Here is a 12,450-nt window from a genome sequence, read left to right on the forward strand (position 1 = left end):
GAATTGGTAAGAACAACTTGAAAAGGCATGTGAGAATTTAAAACTGTTTCTTTCTTTACTCCTGTCTTTTTGAGAACTCTTTCAACTAAAGAAGATGTATGGAAAACCCACAAAGCAATTAGTGAAAGTGAAAAGATGGTTAGGAACAATTAAAATCCTTTCTGCTTCATTAGCTTTTCACTGTTAAATGTTGTCACTGATTAATGCCAGGCTGAGATGCTGAATATGTTTCTCAAATAGCAAATATATCAAGAAATGAATCAAAAAAAAAAAAAAAACCAATACGATAGCACTCACAGAATAAGCTTGTTAACAACATGACATGGGTTAAAGGCTCAAATTGAAAGTGTACATCTCTATTTTGAGCATTCTACTAGGCACCTGGTCCTCACAAAACTATGTATGCAGGGTTATCTGCATTCTTCACATTTTCCAAAACATTCCTCACCGATATAAATATAATACAGGTTAACAGGATTAGCTACATGTTTTTTGCAAGGCCCAGCGCAAAATGAAAATGTGGGGCCCCTTGTTTAATAAGAGGGGGAAAAAAAATGCCTCTAAAAAATAAAATCGTATTTTTTTCCATTCCTCTGCAGTCTCTCTCTAAACTTTTCGTTGTTTATTATTTGCTATTTAACAAAATTATAAATGTTTTAAATTACAATTTTAATTTTACCATTCACTTCATACTTTGCAATGACACTTTAAACAAGAATGAGAGGATTTAACTCATATGCAGCATCACAAAATAATGCAATTTTTATACCTCAGCTTGCACATGTATATGTATGTCATTCTCACCAGAACAGGGGAAACATTCCACAAAAGCGACTCAACTGGTTTATTCTACCACTTCTTTAAACTAATTTCTAGTATTTTTAGTTGTAGTTAAATATGCATTAACATAAAATTCACTATCTTAGCTGTTTCTAAGAATATAATTCAGTGGTCTTAGTATGCTCAAACCATTGTACAATCACCACTAGCACTTCTCCCTCACGTCTCAGTGTGCCTACACTCTACACCCTACCTTTGACTGACTGACGTGTAAGGAAGAACCAGAATGGGGTGGTGGGGGGCGGAGGACAAAATACAGGAAGCCCTATTATTCCTTTCACTTTATTATTTTCAATGTAAATGGTCTATTGCAAAGAGGTACGGAAGTAAGGGTATGCTCGAGTTCCTTGGCTGTTTATGGATTTTTTAAAAGGCCATCACTGTATTCTTTCTGCATTAGCACCAGGCTTGTTTCTACCCCACCCCTGGCCACCACTTACTCAGCCTCGTCTTAATATGATCCCTCCTAGGGGCTCTGAGTATAACCTAAACCCCAAGTATCAGGAGATTCTGCGCTGAATGTAATTTAGGTGGCAAGGAGCTTCGGACATGCGTCTTATGCATATTTTGTTTGCTTCCTCCTGTGCTCCATTTTCCCACTGACCTTCATTTACAAAGCACAAGTTAGAAGACAGAATTGTTAGGCCTATCAAGATGGCGGCAGCGTGACATTCACTCAAGCAAGCGGCTTCCGGAGAACAAGGTTCTGAGGGATTGTACAGGCCACGCGCCCAGGAGGCTTTTGCTGCAGATTACGGAAGCCGAAAAGCAGGAGGCTTCGCACTTACACTGCACCTTATTGTTTACAGAACACACTCACCCTTTTCCTTACCTGTGACGTTACTTCCGTCTGCGAAGAGCTACCTCTGTTAAATTCAACCGGAAAGCCTTTAAAGGGAGCGGGTGCTAACGTCGGGGCGGTGCACGCAAACAAAATGCTGAGGCAATAACCAATCACAAACACTCTCCCATAACTACCCCCATCCCCCAAGAAACAACCAATCACAAACAGCCTCCCATCACACACACACGCACACGCACACACACACCCCACACCCCCACTCCCCCCACCCCTCCCCCCGCCCTCCACCTCGTCTAAGAAACAATCTCCAACAGCCAAGAAGGCTTTCAGCCATAGCTGTGGGAAGTTTCGTTTATTTGTTTCCTCTCTCTAGCGCTCTTTTCCCTGTCTCCCGTGCACCTTCCTCTCCTAACCACTCACTGTGTGGTTATTTTTATTTATTTTTTTTTTTGAGATTTTATTTATTTATTTGACAGACAGAGACCAGAAGTAGGCAGCAAGGCAGAGAGAGAGGGGGAAGCCGGTTCCCTGCGGAGCAGAGAGCCCAATGCGCGGCTGGATCCCAGGACCCCGAGATCATGACCTGAGCCGAAAGCAGAGGCTTAACCCACTGAGCCACCCAGGCGCCCCTGTGTGGTTTTTAAATTACACAAATTTTGGCACTGCCCAAATCAAATCTATTTTTAAACTTCTTTAAAAACTTTTACCATTTTTAATGTTTCAGTTCATCTTTCAACATGCCCGAGAGATGCCTGACGAAACCAACTTGCACGGCTAACTAGGGAAATGAGGTGGACTATCAGCCAGGCATCCTGATCCCTGGTTAGGTACTCATCTCACACTTCTCCACTCTAAAAAGAGCCGCTACACTGCAAACGGAGCAACTACATTTGTATGTCCTTGGGACGCATTTTCTGCGTAATCCCAGAGACAGCAAAAAGCCATTAAATTACCGTACACGGAATATATTGTTACAGAAGAGTTCAAAGGATGGTCAGACTCAGGAGGAGTGACCCAGGGAATCCTCCCAGCAGGGCAGAGGTTTTGAGGAAGGATCTGAAATGCATATTGAGTAGAGACAAAGCTTGTGTAGAGAAGAAATGTCCTCTACAAAAAAAGAAAATGAATGAACAGAGAAGTCAATCTGGAAAGTCATAATTTTCATGTATTCATGAAGAGTGTCAGTTGAAGAGGCCATGTTCGGCATGAATTAATTTCATCTTAAAACCCATCTGTCTACAACTCTTTCCTCTTGCATCCCTTACATAGTTAAACCAGTGGTGTCTTTTGTTCTAATTACCAAACAACCCCTAGATGGCAAATACAGGCAAATATATGTAAGACATCTTTCTGAATTCATGGTTTTGTTTGGTTGACTTTTAAATAAGACAAGTTAGTAAAACAAATAAATACACACCAAAAAAAAAAAAAAAAAAAAACAAAGTCGCTGAAAATACTAAAGTAGATAATACATAAATTAGAAAAAGATTTAAATACATTTCAAACTTTCTCAGTAACGGTAGCTGTTAAAATCATTTATTACTCCTCGGTCTAAAGTTACTTCCTGCCACCCAGCTAGAAGAGAACCCCCCTCTTTAACTCTTGATTGTTCGGTGTTTTTTTAGACTTGGCTTTTCTACAAAAACTATAACCAAACTACATCTAAAGCCATTTCAAGAGATTTTATTTGAAGACATTCTCAAACAGGTAACTACCTATTTACTTATGAAAGAAATCCTCTCATTCAATGTTCTCAGAAATTCTTATCTGGACATAACTGCCAACATCTCACTCACCTTGAAAGAAAGTATAGAACATCAGCATAAGCAGCACAAAACCGCCGTGATTACATTTCCCCTAGTTGAAAAGAAAATCATAATCACTTCATTACCTACTCTGTTTCTTCTCTCCCCCACCCCCCTGCCTAAAATTTTCCTTAAAAAAATTGATTTCATTTGTTACTTCTACACTCTGACAATAAAAACACAATAACCCTTTTTTGCCAAAACATAACAGTTTTAAGTCCCTGATAATAGAAAGTAACTTGGTGAAGTGATTTCTTCACCCAGTGACTTGTTATCACAATGAGAAATTACCTGGGGTGATAGAGGATGAGATAAAACAGTGGAGAGCCCAGTGACAAGGTGCGACAGCTAGATACCAACACCTTGGTGCTAGCATCTGTCCTAATTCAATCCCTTTTTCCCCCAAACCTAATACAGTGCCTGTTTTGCTATTTTAGTCAGAAAAGTCTACATTTTTCAGTATTTGACTCTAAAAATGGAACATTGAAACTGATTAGGAAAATTAACCCAGAATTTAAGATAGATAAGGAAAATTATATTCAGTCATTGCTCTTAGCGTGAATTTAATAAGCATGACATTGTTTTACCAGCTCTGCTTTTAAGAAGGCAAATAAAGATTATAAAAGAGCTCAAATATACAGATTCCTCACCTGAGCCACTCAAGCAGATAGACAGATGATCCACTGTCACCAATATATACAGGGAGATAAGTGGATTGCCAGAAGCAAAACAGCCTCCTTTATCCTGCTATGCCCTGTTTTTATTTTCTGTTGGTTTGGGATTTTTTTTTTTTTTTTCAGTTACTTAGTGACACAGGTTGTATCTCTCAATCTTATAACCATGCAACTATAAATTACATAATCTCCCTCAGGCATTCTGTGAACAATAAAAAGAAGTTTCCAAGAATAATAATAGTAAAAGTCAATGAACTATATTAGTACAGTATAAAAACAAAGTTGTTCTCTGGCAATTTGGTGGCATAAGGTAGAGGTTCATTGAAAATTCTTAACTAAGAAAAATTTTTGTTACCCCAGGATCTCCTTTATCTTCCTCTGAATATCCAGTTTTAAATGTATAAAGATTATTTTATAAAAATCCTACATAAAAAAGAGCCATAACCTTCCCCTTCCAAGGGGAAAAAAATCAAATGAAACAAAATCTGTTAATAATAACCTACTGATAATTTTGGCTAACACTATAGTATTCTCAGGCCCAGAGTAGAGATTGACCATACCCAGAACAATATTTTACCAATGTATGCATAAATGACCTGCAAAATTCAGATTTGTATGTCCCACACAAGTCTATTAAATTATAATCTTTGAAAATGTGGAGATCTGCGTATTTGACAAGGTTTCTGGATGAACCTTTAGTATACTGAACTTTGAAAACCACTAGTCTAGAGTTAGCTGGTTATTTTCCAGATAGCATTTCTGGACAGCATGGTGAAATAGTGTATCACGTGCCCACCCAAAATGCATAAATGCAAACTCATTCAAAGAAAATCGTCTACCCAGGCACTTGTCTTCAGTAGTTTTTTAATCCAGTCTTTTTATTATAAAATTACATCAACTCTCCCTGTTTCCCAGTTGATTCTCAAAGAATTTGGGTATGTCTTTCATAAACTATTTCAAAATTCTGTACTTTTGAATCATTTTAAGGAATATAACATTGGAATTTCTGATGTTCTATGCATATAAAATTCAGTTACAGAATTTTCAAAGAGTATTAACTGAAGGCTGCTCAGTTCATCTCTCCGTATGGATATTCCAAAATTATCCCTGAGTCAAACCAGACTAACGACCAAGCAGTGGCCATACTTGTTCCTGATAGGACAACTGAACTACTTTTACAAACCTACTCTTTGATTGCTGTGGTGTGTTAGCAGGGAGCATTCGCTGAAGTTTGTTGGGAAGATATAGGTGAGTACTTTGTTGAACACATCACAGTGTGTATCTGTTATGAAGACTCATGGTTTGCTTCAAGGAAAACAATAGCTCTTCCTTAACTGTAAATGATCTTGTATTTCTCTTTCCTTTGCTCCTTGGGTTAGTCCTATGAAGTATTTAATGCCATAAGTTTCATGGTAAACCTTAATTCTAGCTGACATTCTTTCCTTTCTTAAAATTTTCCTTCTTTTCCTATTGAGCCTGTTTTCTTCACCTACTTTAATTTTCACTTGCTTGCTTGTCATTTTTTTTTCTTTTTTTTTTTTTTTGTCTGAGGGTTCTTGAATCATTTTGGAAAAATGAAGGACATAAGCAATCCTTTATTTTACTAATGCTTCAGAGCTCCATAGACACAACTATTCAAAATCCCACTGGATATAATTCCTATTATACAAATTTTATCTTTCAACCCTCTGTGTAAATTCTCTTATATAGATTTATAATAATTTATATAATATATATCTCCAATATATATATATATAATTTATAATATAATATAATATATATATTCAACATTTAACATTACACTTATAGAAGAAAAAATTAATCATTAGGACTTGAATAAGAATGGGATGGGCAATCATGGGGATATAGTGAATTCTCCATTATCAGAGGTAATCAAGGTAATAAAGCAAAAGCTAAGTAACTACTTAATAAGAACATTATAGAAGAGTTTTATGTCAAATAACACATTGGATGACAAATATCTGGAGTCTCTTCCAAATCTAATACTCTTAAATCTATTGCTTTAAAAAATTTCAAAGTTAATGTTATCAGAAAAAAAAGTCAGCAAAAGAATTAAAGAAACACACATTTCTCGGGAAAGTATTTCTAAATACATAACCAGGAAAAAATTTTATTTTTAGAAACAGACGGAATAAAAAACTTGTCATATTGTATCTTTTTTGTTGACATTAGAAGGCATGCACTGGGTCCCCAGTTTCAATCTCAAATTGTATGAATGAACAAGCTACAGTGAAGTTTGAGAATGATTTAAGGACTTAAGTGCAGCTTTTTGCTTCATATTTCTTCTGACAAAACTGTTTTTAGAAGTATAATCTTCAGGGGCGCCTGGGTGGCTCAGTGGTTAAAGCCTCTGCCTTCGGCCCAGGTCATGATCCCAGGGTCCTGGGATCGAGCCCCGCATCGGGCTCTCTGCTCAGTGCAGAGCCTGCTTCTCTCTCTCTCTCTCTCTCTCTCTCTCTCTCTCTGCCTGCCTCTCTGCCTACTTGTGTTCTCTGTCAAATGAATAAAATCTTAAAAAAAAAAAAAAAAGAAGTATAATCTTCAGTGCCAGGAAATCAATTAACTTTAAAAATTGAAACAAGATGGAATTGGGAGGGAGACAAACCATAAGTGACTCTTGATCTCACAAAACAAACTGAGGGTTGCTGGGGGGAGGGGGGTTGGGAGAAGGGGGTGGGGTTATGGTGAGTGCTGTGAAGTGTGTAAACCTGGTGATTCACAGACCTGTACCCCTGGGGATAAAAATATATGTCTATAAAAAATAAATAATTAAATAAATAAATAAATAAATAAAACACATTTGAAAAACAAAACAAAAAAAAATTGCCAATAACCTGTAATATGAATATAGCCCTTTTGCATCTAAGGGCAGAAGAAATTAAATGACCAAACACATTCTGCTAAATCCAGCCTTGAGAGAAGGTTGCTTTTTTGTAGTGAGGTTCTTTGAAATGAGAGATGGAAACAGCAGTGAAGGAAAAGGCGTTTGAGTAATCAAACAAAGCCTTCCAAGTGGCACTCGGCCCAGAAGACACTTTTGTTCTGTCCAAAGGAACAAAAATCTATGAAGACCCATCTGACTCTAGTATTTCAGGGCACAATGGGCCTCTCTCCACAAGAGAGCCCTTCTGATAAGGTGAGATTTATGCAAATTGTCAGTAACAGTTATAAATAAAAATGATGATCACGATAGTGAATATTATTATTGAATTCTAGAATAGATATAAGCTTATAATGTAAAATTAAACACAGGGATGTTGTAAATACAGAGATTGAGAACTCTATCCAGTTTATATACTAATTCTGACACTGAATAGGACCAGACCAGATGCAGCACAGAAAGAGGTAATTGCATTTTTTACTTTTTTAAGTCTCTCTTTCTGATGTAGAGTAGTGGTCAGCAAAAGATGCCTGTGAGCCATAGCTGGTCTGCCCTGTAATTTGTATTAAAAGAAGGGGGAAAAAAAGTTCTATTAGAACACAACCACAACATCCCGTATGTCCTGTCCCTGGCTGCTTTCACCTTACAGCAGCTACACTGAGTACTCGCCACAGAGATGATAAAACTGGCAAAGCCTGATGGCCTCTTACCTAAAGTGTAGTCAAGTCTTTATGAACATCTACCTGTTCTTCCTTTCGAACTACATTTTTAACAATTCTTTATGAAAGTATTTGCAAGAAGAAAGACTGCTTGCTTTTGTATCACTAGGAATACCTTAACTTACTGCTCCTTCTTGAATGATGCTTTTATTCAGCATTTTAAAATAGCATTTCCTTGTCCTATTGTACTTAGCATTGCTGATGAGACATCTACTGTGATTGTAGTTGCTGAGTAAATAACTTGTCTTTCCTTCATACTTACACTTGAAGTTTCTTTTTCATCCTTGATATTTTCAGTTTGGAGATAACATTTTGGTGTGATTTTTTTTTACTCTCTATCCTGCTGCACCATGAGTGTGTTCTTTCAACATTCAGTTTATACAAGTCTTCTTGCTTTTGAAAAATTTGCAGCCACTTTTTTTTTTTTTTTGCATATTGATTTTTATTTTTTATTCCCTTCTTTTCTCTTCCTTAAGCTGTGTCTACTGCTGTTACTGTTTTTCTACCTTCCCTGTTCCACAGGCTCTCCTTCACATTTCCTCTCAACATCTTACTTTATTAATATCAAGGTAGCTCACAATCATTTTTTTATTTGTTGAATTCTCTCTTCAACTGTGAACAGATTAAAGTCTATATTTTTCACTTCCAGGATTTGGAATTAGTTAATTGTCAAATACATCTTTTATTGTTTGCTTTTGGGTGCTCCTCTTTATAGATATCAGTTCATCTTTCATACCTCTGAATTTATTAATCAAATGTTTCACATCCATTTCTAAATCTTTTATTTTCATTTTATGAGCATACTCCCCCCCCCCATTAATTCATTTGGGAGCAGGCTTCCTTTGTTTGATGTACATACTTTGGAGTATTGATTTATAGACTCATCTTGAGAAGGGGTTTTTGTCATTATTGTTGTTGCTGTTCTTGCTAATGCTGTTGTTGTTTTCAGTCCCACTCTGAAGGCCCATTCTTTTCTAGGAATTTGGGGGTTTCCCTTACCTGGCATTCTTACCCACTCTCCCATGCAGAAATAGGTCTAATACTAGCAACTTTGAACTCCTGATATTTAGCCCCTGCCACAGAAGTAACAATACTTTTTTCCTAATTCCATACATTTTCAACATCATATAAGCCACAACCTGGGCACTTATCAATCACAACTTTCTTTCAGGGTCTTTGGAAAACCTGGTTTCATGCTGTGAACAAGTTCTGGCCCTTTACCTTGCTTGAGATACGCTTAAATACTGTCATCCCATAAGAGATAAATTCTTCCCAATTTCAGACCCAGAGTCCCACCTTGCTTGAAGCTTGGGTTTGGTTTTTGGTTGTTGTTGTTGTTGTTGTTGTTGTTTCCATTTCTAGTCCACAGAAATACCTATCTTCTTTCAAGCACTGATACATCCTTTTAGTTTCAAGGTTAAGTGTTTAATCTATTATTGCTGTTTTTGTTGCCAAAAGAGGAGAGATTCAAACCACAAACTTTCCTTTGACATTCTGAAAAGATAAAAGAGTGAGCACTGAAATTAGAGAGATAATCAGACTGGTAAGATGTTCTAGAGTTATGATCCAGAAAGTCCATTATTATTAGGTTTATACCCAATAGAAATGTCTACCCATATATTTACCAATGACATGTACCAAAATATCAATAGACATACTATTCATAATAGCTTCAGACTGGAAGCTATCTAAATGTTCCTCAACAGTAGAATAGATAAATCATGGCATAATCACACAGAGGAACATTATATAATAATGACAGTGAACAATCCACATCTGGTCATAATAATATGAATAAACCTCACAAGTAGAACGGCAAGAGAAAGAAGGCAGACCAAAAAAGGCCTTGTTATAGAATTCCACTTGTATCAGTATCAGAAGATAACTATCAGGTTGGAAGCCAGAGTAGCAAGTACCCTTGGTAGGGGGTTAGTGACTGGAAAGGACACAAAAAAGGCCATTCAGGATGTTAGCAATGTTGCTGATTCCACAAGATATGTTTAGTTAAGGAAATTCATCAAGTTGTGTGCCTGCGAGATGTTATAAAATAATGTTACTGTGAAAAGATTTTCAAAATATATGCTAAAGCTTTATCAGTTTCATGGTTTTTCAAACCCCACTCCTAAATCCCTATGGATCTATGGACTTCAGGGCTAGTTCTTGTATCCAATTAATTGTAGGTTTGGTTTTGTTTGGTTTGGTTTTATTCTCTCAAAAGGACGCTGTTTTCCACACTCACAGCTATTGAGTAGGAAGAATTTAATCTCCAGCAGAGCAATCAATTAAAGAATTACAAAAATCATTTTCAACTTCCTTAATCAATAGCATAGACTTACAAAGAGATTGTTAAAAGTATATTTACAGAGAACTTTAAAATATGAATAGAACTTGAAATTTCTGGAAGATTATTTTCTTTATGTCTTTCTAACTCTCGATTCTGAGCCTGGTCAGAGCTTTCTTGCATATGTTTTAACCAGCCTTATAATTGAACCCAGGTAGAGAAATAGAAGGAACCTCATGACATTGCCCATCAATCCAATGCCACCAGTCCTTTGATTAGAGTGCACTGTTAACTGGATTCCTACCTCATTCACAATTACCCTGCTTGGTTTTCTAGCCTTCCATTTTAAAAACTTGCCTCTGTTTTATAGAAAGTCAGTATCTCTAAGCTAGAACTTCTGTCTATTACCTGCTCCAGCAGGCAGCTAGGACCTTGGATTCTGACTGAAGTTGCAATGAGAAATGTTGCATCCATCATTTCCTTTCACTAATGTATCTTTTGGTTTTAAAAATCCACAATAGCCCCCAAACCAGAAGTTCCTACTGAATCACTTTGGCCTACAAATTCTCAAATTGCATAATTTTGTCCAATATTCAGAAGCAATCTATGACTGTGCCTGTTTTCTCTATAAGCCTATCTTTGAAAAAGCAAACCATCAAAGAAATTATTATCTCCCCAAGCAATTCTCTTTTGACTGGGAGGTACGATGTTATAAAAACCCAGTGAGCATACTCAATGGCTTACCCTAAGCCAACAGAATCTTTTTGGATTATATTCCAAAATCCAAGAGGAAGATGTATAAACCAGAAACCCCAAAAGAAACACTCATTTACAGCATTCTCAGCTTTCCCCAGCCAGAACATTCTGAATTTTTCACCTCAAGTTTTTGATCCCAAGCCAAGAATCATCTGATTTAATGTAAGTCCACGTTCTTCTTCAAGTTTGGGTTCAGGTTGTCTTTTATATTTATTTAGTTCCTAGAATATACATGCACAGGCCATCAATTCATCATTAAACCCAATATCTGCTTGACATTAGGAGCCCTAAAAATTTTCAGCCCTAATCTGAGCCCTGGCTTAAATAAGGACCATCTATTTTGAAAGGTCTTATTCAAGGTAAGATCACTCAGACATTCTCATGATCACTGCAGACATAAGTAATTGATTATGACACTCTCACCATGCTTGAAATTGGCTTCACAATACATCCCCATAAAACAATTCAAGTAGCCACTACTAATTGATTGGAGTTTTCTTGAGAGATAAAATGTTCTCAAATTCAAACTTAAACCCTACACAAGTTTTAGTTTAATTAAATATAGCCCACTCTAATGTGTAAAACAATAGATTAATTGGATTGATTGATTGACAGGTTTTCTTTCTTTTCTAAGCTCCTACATTTCTAATTCTTCACATGGCCCTAGTTCTTATCACATATACATCTTTTAAGATCTATTTTATTAATTTATTAAACCTCTCCTTAGTTTATCATTTGCTTTCTTAACTCGCATCCTGTCACATTTGGTGGGGACATGGAGGGTATCATTATCCTAGCAGATAAGAGATCAAGTCTACCTTGTCAGTTATCTTCTAAGGAGGCTTTTAGCTACACCACATTTGGCAACGTATCATTAGCAATCCATTCTACCTGATACTTTCTTATTATGATACTTCCTACATGTTTCTGTAACTTTCTGGCTCATGACTATCCACTCCCTATATCTACTGATTTTTTATACTATATTTAAAAAATAGGAAACCTGGATGACTCAGTTGGTTAAGCATCTGCCTCTCCCTGTGCCCCTCGCCTTGCTCTCATGCTCTCACTCCCCCAAATAAATAAATAAATAAATAAAATATCCAAAAAAACAAAGCAACTATGCTTTATAGATTAATGAACAATTAATGAACTTTTTCATTAATGAACAATTACTCATGTCCCTTTGTCCACACTGTTTTCTACAAGACCACTTAATGAAATGTATTATATTATTATTTTTCATTTTTTATATCCCATGTACTTCATTACTAATACTTTCACTAACCATATTTTACTTGCACTAATTTCCTTCTCAACAAGGTTTTTTGACCATTCAGCAGCTAGTTCCTGAACTAAGTAATTGCTTGAGGATAAGTCCAAATCTCATGCTAGAAAAAACAATAATTCTTTTTGATTAAAAACCAAATAACAAACAAACTTGTAGTGGCTATTAGAGAGGGACTCTGTCCTAAAAGCCAAACTGTAAAAGTGATGAGGAAGAAAGTCATCCTTTGAGTATGTCAGTCTCTACCTGTGATAAGAAGCCAAGCTTCTCCCTGGGGATTTTATACTCTCCTCTCTAGAACTAGATGACAACCAGGAGTAGTACATGGCAGTATGAGGAGAGCTTCATATATTTTCCTATCACTATCTAAGACACTGAGATGG

Source organism: Mustela nivalis (assembly GCF_964662115.1).
Source record: "Mustela nivalis genome assembly, chromosome: 12".
NCBI classification, from domain to species: Eukaryota; Metazoa; Chordata; class Mammalia; order Carnivora; family Mustelidae; genus Mustela; species Mustela nivalis.